The 7,716-nt window shown below is 34.2% G+C and overlaps 1 long non-coding RNA gene across 2 annotated transcripts; it reads right to left on the reverse strand.

Moving 5' to 3' along the window:
• Positions 1-277: 277 nt before the first annotated feature.
• LOC123672369 lies at positions 278-2,649 on the reverse strand. 2 transcript variants are annotated; one of them, XR_006746260.1, is made up of 6 exons: positions 2,522-2,649; positions 2,304-2,344; positions 2,133-2,208; positions 1,402-1,455; positions 1,288-1,341; positions 278-802 (listed from the first exon to the last, which is right to left on the reverse strand). It is a non-coding gene; the product is annotated as an uncharacterized LOC123672369 (long non-coding RNA). The 2 variants fall into 2 exon arrangements; XR_006746259.1 differs by having other exon boundaries at positions 278-1,341.
• Between the last annotated feature and the right edge of the window lie 5,067 nt (positions 2,650-7,716).

Raw genomic sequence — 7,716 nt, forward strand, 5'->3', positions numbered from 1 at the left:
TACTTGCATGATTGAGGAAAGTCTATTAGAGTTCGATCAATACAGCGTAGTTAGCCAGAATGTAAACTATAAATGTTTCGGGAATTATATAATACTTGGTCACAGTTCCTTTATCTAAATCATTTACTTTTTATGCTTGCGTTGTATTAAACAAAGAATCATAATTCCTATATTTACCTATATTATTATATACTATTAATGAATTTTCAATACTGATTTTGACAGAAACACGGCAAATTCCCAATGTTGATTTATTTCATATAAAAGGATACAACATGACATACAATGAAGGAGATGTAAACAAATGTGATGGTGTATTGATGTACACATCGACTAGCCCCTAGGCTAGTCGATTATCTATACGAACTATTTCAAAGTTACATCGTAATGTAACTTTGAAATAGTTCGTGATAAATGCAAAGCAATAGAGGTAAAATTCAAAGTAGATAATGATTATATGTGTATAACTGCTGTATACAGGTCTCCTAACTCTGATTCGAGGCCATTTGTTATGGGTCTGAGGGAATATTTGAAAACAGCTCAAAAATATAATGCGAACCATCATATCATTGCAGGTGATTTAAATTTGAACATATTGGATGAGGATGAAATTGTTTTCGACTATCTGAATACAATGTACGAATCAAATTTTCATTCATTAATAAATTGCCCTACAAGATTACAGAGTAACACATGCTTGGACCATATATTTTATAAAAACTCAAAAAACGAGATTGCTGTGTCGTCTGCGGTGCTGGAAATAGATGTGACAGACCACTCTTCTACACTGATAGAGTTGCCACTGAAACATATGAGCACCCAAACAAATTCAATTAATACAAAGACTATTGTCCAATATGATAAATTGAGAAATGAGTTGAAAAATTATGATTGGACCCTGTTTTATTCATTACAGGATGTCGAGGCATGGACAGATTATATCTTATCACTTTTAAAAAATACAACTCAAAACTGCTCTGAATCATTTAAAATGAAACATAACGAACAACAGTACAAAATGAACAAAAATGATACATCCTAAAAAACGAATATTTGAGATACCGAAATACAGTTAATACGTTGATAAAAAACAAATTGACCTTAGTAAAGATGATAGTAAAATTATTTGGAATACTGTGAAGGAATTATCAGCTGCCAAAAAACAAAATACTGTAAACCGGGTACAATACGAAAATAGAACAATCACTGATAGAATTGAAATAGCTAACTTATTCAATGAACATTAAACATTGCTAGGGAAGAAATTTGCTGATAAAATTAAAGCACCTGCAATTCCACCACTGAGAGGAGTTTGGACACAATCATCAATATTTTTTTCACCTGTAACAGAAAATGAATTAATCTCTACTATAAATAATTTAAAAGACAAAAAAAAAGCACCTGCAATTCCACCACTGAGAGGAGTTTGGACACAATCATCAATATTTCTTTCACCTGTAACAGAAAATGAATTAATCTCTACTATAAATAATTTAAAAGACAAAAAAGCTCCCGGATTTGATGAGAATAAGGGCAGAGTTACTAAAAGAAATCAGAAACGAAATTTCACAACCCCTCACGTTTTTGATTAATAAAATAATTTAATGTGGAGAGTGGCCTAAAACACTCAAACTTGGTATAATAAAGCCACTATTCAAGAGTGGAAAAAATGACGAAATCCTCAACTACCGACCCATTACTTTAATCAGTAACATTGCAAAAGTATTTGAAAAACTTTCAAAGGCCAGAATAGTCAGTTACATCGATAAAAATAAACTTCTATCTGAAAAACAATTTGGATTCATTGAAGGAAGGTCTACAAATGACGCGATTTGTTCACTGACATCAAAAATATATAATAGCCTGGATAAGAAGAAACATTCTCCTGCTGCTTTTTTGGATCTCGCAAAGGCCTTCGACACTGTTGACCATATACAGCTTTTGGGAGATTTGCGAGATCTAAGATTCAGGGGAAACGTACTTAAATTATTTGAAAACTACCTGGATAACAGAAAGCAACGTATAGCAATCGGAAATGTCCTTAGTGAAGAAAGAACAGTACAATATGGGGTGCCACAGGGGACGGTATTGGGACCGGTATTGTTTGTCATTTACATGAATAACATACTCACCTCACAGACCAACGGAGAAATCATTAGTTTTGCGGATGACACGGCAATATTCTATGAAGACACATCCTGGAAAAACCTGAAAAAGAAAGTCGAATGTGATATGAGTAAAATTATAGATTGTTTCAATCAAAAAAAAATTAACACTAAACTTTGAAAAAACTTCGTTTTCACCTTTTTCTTGTTACTCATCTCATCTCCCCGATTTCAATCACCTGGAAATAAAAAATGCTGATGATATTATTCAATTGAAGTCCTCAGAATTTGTCAAATATCTAGGTGTTCACATTGACAGACACATTAGATGGGATGTCCACATGAAAAAAACTGTAGGTACTTTGAGAAGCATCATTTTTAAATTTCTATATTTCAAAAATATATTGAATACTCACCAAATGAAAATCCTGTACCATGCATTGGTCGAGTCTAGATTGTCGTATGGGATCCTGGGTTGGGGAGGTGTTGCCAGCAGTTACTTAGCTTATCTGGATATTTTACAGAAAAAATTCCTGAAGATTTGTTTTAATAAATCTCAAACGTATTCATCGACCTTGCTTTATTCTGAGAGTAAAATATTAGACCTCATACAAATCTACTTCCTACGTGTAGCGGTAGATCAATACAAAAACAAAAGTAGCCTAAGGAATATTGACCACAACTACAGTACCAGGGCAAAAAAAGAAAACATGGTGCGCACTGAATATTCGTCCAAAACTATTGGGCAGAGAGGATATACTTTTCTTAGCACACGAATATTTAACAATATCCCTAGGAAAATCAAAGACTCAACATCAGTGATATCATTCAGAAAACATACAAAACAGTACCGACGTAAACTTAGCAGCCACTTTTCAGCAGCCGAATTCATTCCAGCAGCCAAACGACCAGTGGCGTCGGTAGAATTTAAAACTGACGAATCGATCTGTTTTTGGGGTGCAACGCGAAAATTTGCTTTTTGAGTTCACTTGAACGACTTCAGTCAAGTTTTTATGACAGTACCTTCATGAAACAGATAGAGAAATAATACATAATCTCATAGACACGAATAAAATTCCATATAGAACTTATCACTGAAAATCAAAAGGACAGCACACTAATGACATTGTCCCAGAGTTTAAATGAGTTGTTCACAGAGTGTTAATGTCAGTATCATCATATTGTCCCATTTGAGCAGTAGACATTATTAAAATAATTGTTAAATTTTATTATGTAAAGAAACACTTTACAACCAAGCGCTGGCTTTTTAGCCTTAGTGGTTCATTTGTTTATTTCAAAAATGATTTATATATATATATATAACTATATATATATATTAATATATATATATATATATATATATATATATATATATATATATATATATATATATATATATATATATATATATATATATATATATATATATATATATATTTATAAGTGTTATAATGTCACTCTTCTTCATTTCATTTAGTCGACGTTTCGATCCCGATGGGGACCTTCTTCAGGACTCTACAATAGCAATAGAAAACAGTCAAAATAAGGCAATCACAAAACATGTAAAAATAGTACATACCAAAATACAGAGTTGTAAAGATCTTATTTGAACACAAATCAATAGCTCTCAAGAAAGCAACTAACAAGAACATCAACAACTTCAGCGAAAAAAGATCTGATACTTCGTTAGTAAAGGAGTAGAAATCAAGTTTAATAAGTAAATAAGGTAAACAGAATAATCAACAAAATGAGAGGTTGTCAAAAATGTTGTCAACCAGACTTGCCACAGAATACACGCACATGACAGATGAAACATAGAGTAGCATTAAATCACATTGGTCGCAGTAATTCACTCTCACCGAACTCAGAACAAATGCGATTTTTTGAAAGATTCCATGAACCGAAACCAATCCCCTCTCACAGAAATGGCCTAGAACACAGAATTCATTTTCACGTTATCCCTACGACTGCTGAACTTGTTGAAATTCTTTCTGTATGTGATCCATCCAATTCTCTCCCACCGAACTGGTCATAATGAATCAAATAAGAATAGATGGAGCTGATATTATTTACATTCCTTCTGTAGTTCATCGAACAGGTTTGGCGTTTGATATGATACATCTCTAAGAAACATCTTTTTCGTCCACTAACTTCAATTTCTAGGATTTTGGTGGAATCATAATTCATTGAATGATCTTTGTCCCGGGTATGGTCTGCTAGGGCACAAATCTTACTTGAATTCTTGATGTCGCTTTTGTGTTGAGCAATCCTTCTCTTCAGAAGCTGAGACGTCTGACCAATGTACACCTCACTGCATATTGAACAAGGAATACAATATACCACACCACTCATGTTATCAACAGTCATCCTATCCTTCACTCGACTGTATAATCTGTCAATTTTAAAATAAGATTTCTGAATCAACATACTTTCTGTGGTCTTTAAGAGGTTAATTAATGCGTTTGTCATACCATTAATTAGGGGAATAGCCAAGTAAAGAATTCTACCCGTGTTCTCAGTGTCCACAGTGGTGGATGCGCTCCTCTCTCCATTCGTTGGCCGTGTTGAAGGAGTGGTATTATAAATCAATCTGGACAATAACCTTTTCGGGTATCCATTCTCTAGCATCAACTGCATTAACAACCTCAGATTCTGCCGCCTTAGACTTGGATGGGCAACCTTTTCTATGCGATTCTTCAATCCTAAAATCATGTTTACCTTTTGTCCATGTGAATGATTAGAAAAATAGTGTATGTATCTCCCTGAACTTGTTGGTTTTCGGTACCAATCCAGAATCAGCCTATTTTCCAGTGTTCGAATCACCCTTGTATCCAGGAATGGGACTCCATTCGCTGTTCCTTCCTCCAAAGTAAACTGTATACTTTCATGTTCACTGTTAAACCTGTCTAGAACGAAAGCAACCTGGTCTTTAGGTACAGCACATTTTAGATCATCAACATATTTCTTGATGAAAGGAATGTGAAAAGGAATACTAACAAGAATGCCGTCCAGAAGGAAATCTATTACTAATTCAGCAATGGATGGACTGAAGTTGGAACCCATAGGGAACCGATGAACTCCAGAAGGGATGTAAATAATATCAGCTCCATCTATTCTTATTTGATTCATTATGACCAGTTCGGTGGGAGAGAATTGGATGGATCACATACAGAAAGAATTTCAACAAGTTCAGCAGTCGTAGGGATAACGTGAAAATGAATTCTGTGTTCTAGGCCATTTCTGTGAGAGGGGATTGGTTTCGGTTCATGGAATCTTTCAAAAAATCGCATTTGTTCTGAGTTCGGTGAGAGTGAATTACTGCGACCAATGTGATTTAATGCTACTCTATGTTTCATCTGTCATGTGCGTGTATTCTGTGGCAATTCTGGTTGACAACATTTTTGACAACCTCTCATTTTGTTGATTATTCTGTTTACCTTATTTACTTATTATACTTGATTTCTACTCCTTTACTAACGAAGTATCAGATCTTTTTTCGCTGAAGTTGTTGATGTTCTTGTTAGTTGCTTTCTTGAGAGCTATTGATTTGTGTTCAAATAAGATCTTTACAACTCTGTATTTTGGTATGTACTATTTTTACATGTTTTGTGATTGCCTTATTTTGACTGTTTTCTATTGCTATTGTAAAGTCCTGAAGAAGGTCCCCATCGGGATCGAAACGTCGACTAAATGAAATAAAGAAGAGTGACATTATAACACTTATCAATTTTCCCACACCCCTTATCTAACTTATAACTATTGATGTATATTGGGAATTAAAATTGTTGATATATATATATATATATATATATATATATATATATATATATATATATATATATATATATATATATACAGGGTGTCTGGTGAGGAATGGGACAACGTTTAGGCGGTGATGAGGGATGTCTCAAGGAGTGAGAAAATGCCATTTGAAATCATCTGAGGTACATGGTTCCTGATATACAGGGGGTTTTAGAAAAAATGTGGAAATTTCAAATGACCATAATTCAGGAAATGTGAGAGCTAATCCGATGATTTTTCGTATGAACAATGATAGAGTCAGTACGAATCTGTTTGAACGAAAAATTCGAAATAAAATCAGATCCGGACTCAGAAATTTCAGTTTTTCTGAAATTAGGTAAAAACAACACCCTGTATGCGGTTTTCAATTTTTTTGACTTCAGATTCTGAGAGAGCAGGAAAAATACTTTCGAACTCAACTGTCATCCCGAATGGCACAAATTTTTCCTGCTTTCTATGATCCTTCGAATGTCAATCTTCCGATTTTCGCTCCTTACATATTATTATTTTCTCGACATTTCAGAATAATGAGATCTCAGATAGTTACTCATAAGAAAAGAAGGGTCATAAAAGAATCAAAAATTTCATAAAAATTATCCAAGAAGCGGAAAACAGTTAACATTTGGAAAATTTACGAACTATTTCTGAAGTACTAATTGATGATTCAGTAGGAACAAGATTAATGATTAATTCTTCAAATATTGTTCAAAATGAAAACCGTCAATTTCTTTTCTCTTAGTCGATCTTTCAGATGAGTTTGGATCATTTTTTCCTGTAATATCCAAAGTTTCATTCGTCATGTACATATTTCTATCATTAGTCTTGAATTTAGTTGCCAGTTATGTCAATTCTATTGTGTGCTATCATTTATGATGAGAAAAGATAGAGCCTTTAGTTATCTGTCAAACTAGTGATTTAATTGTTGATACAATCTTACTTCAATTTGTTGAAAATCATGCCGCACACATTTTTTAATGAAGAGTATGTTGACATGCTTTTGGTGTATGGTAAATGTGATATGAACAGAAGAGCAGCTGAAAGGGAGTATCGTAGACGTTTTCCCAATCGTCGGGTTCCAAATCACAAAATTTTTGCCCGCCTTGTTGCGCATACGAAACAATATGGTACTTTTCCCAGCAAAACAGTTTCTGAAAGACCACATACAATAGAAGAGAATATCCGTGAAAATATTTTAAAAACTGTGCAAAACGATCCGGGGTAAGTATCAGACGATTGGCTTCAATTCATGAAGTATCGAAATGGTACGTTTGGAATACTCTGAAGAGTGAAAAATATCACCCATATCACCCTCAAGTTGTCCAGCAGTTGGAACCTGGCGATGAGATCGCACGGCTTCAATTTTCCAGGTGGATAAGAAGTCGTAGAAGAAATGTCCAAAGAATATTATTCACAGATGAAGCTCAATTTACTCGCGATGAAATAAACAATGCTCGAAATAATCATCTTTGGCATCAACAGAATCCTTTCGCTGTCGTACAAAGACAATCACAGAGACGTTTCAGTGTTAATGTGTGGTGCGCAGTTTATGATAATAATTTCATAGGTCCTCATTTTTTCGAAGAAAGACTCACCGGAGAAATTTATAGAGATTTCCTCATGAATGTTCTTCCTAATTTATTAGGGAATATTAATCAGAGAGGACTTATCTTCCAGCATGATGGAGCACCCATTTCTCAATTTTAGTGAGAAATCATTTGAACGAGGTATATCCAAATAGATGGATAGGTCGTGGTGGTCCAAGAGCATGGCCACCTCGGTCCCCCGACATGACACCATTATATTATTTCCT

Source organism: Harmonia axyridis, chromosome 2 (assembly GCF_914767665.1).
Source record: "Harmonia axyridis chromosome 2, icHarAxyr1.1, whole genome shotgun sequence".
NCBI lineage: Eukaryota > Metazoa > Arthropoda > Insecta > Coleoptera > Coccinellidae > Harmonia > Harmonia axyridis.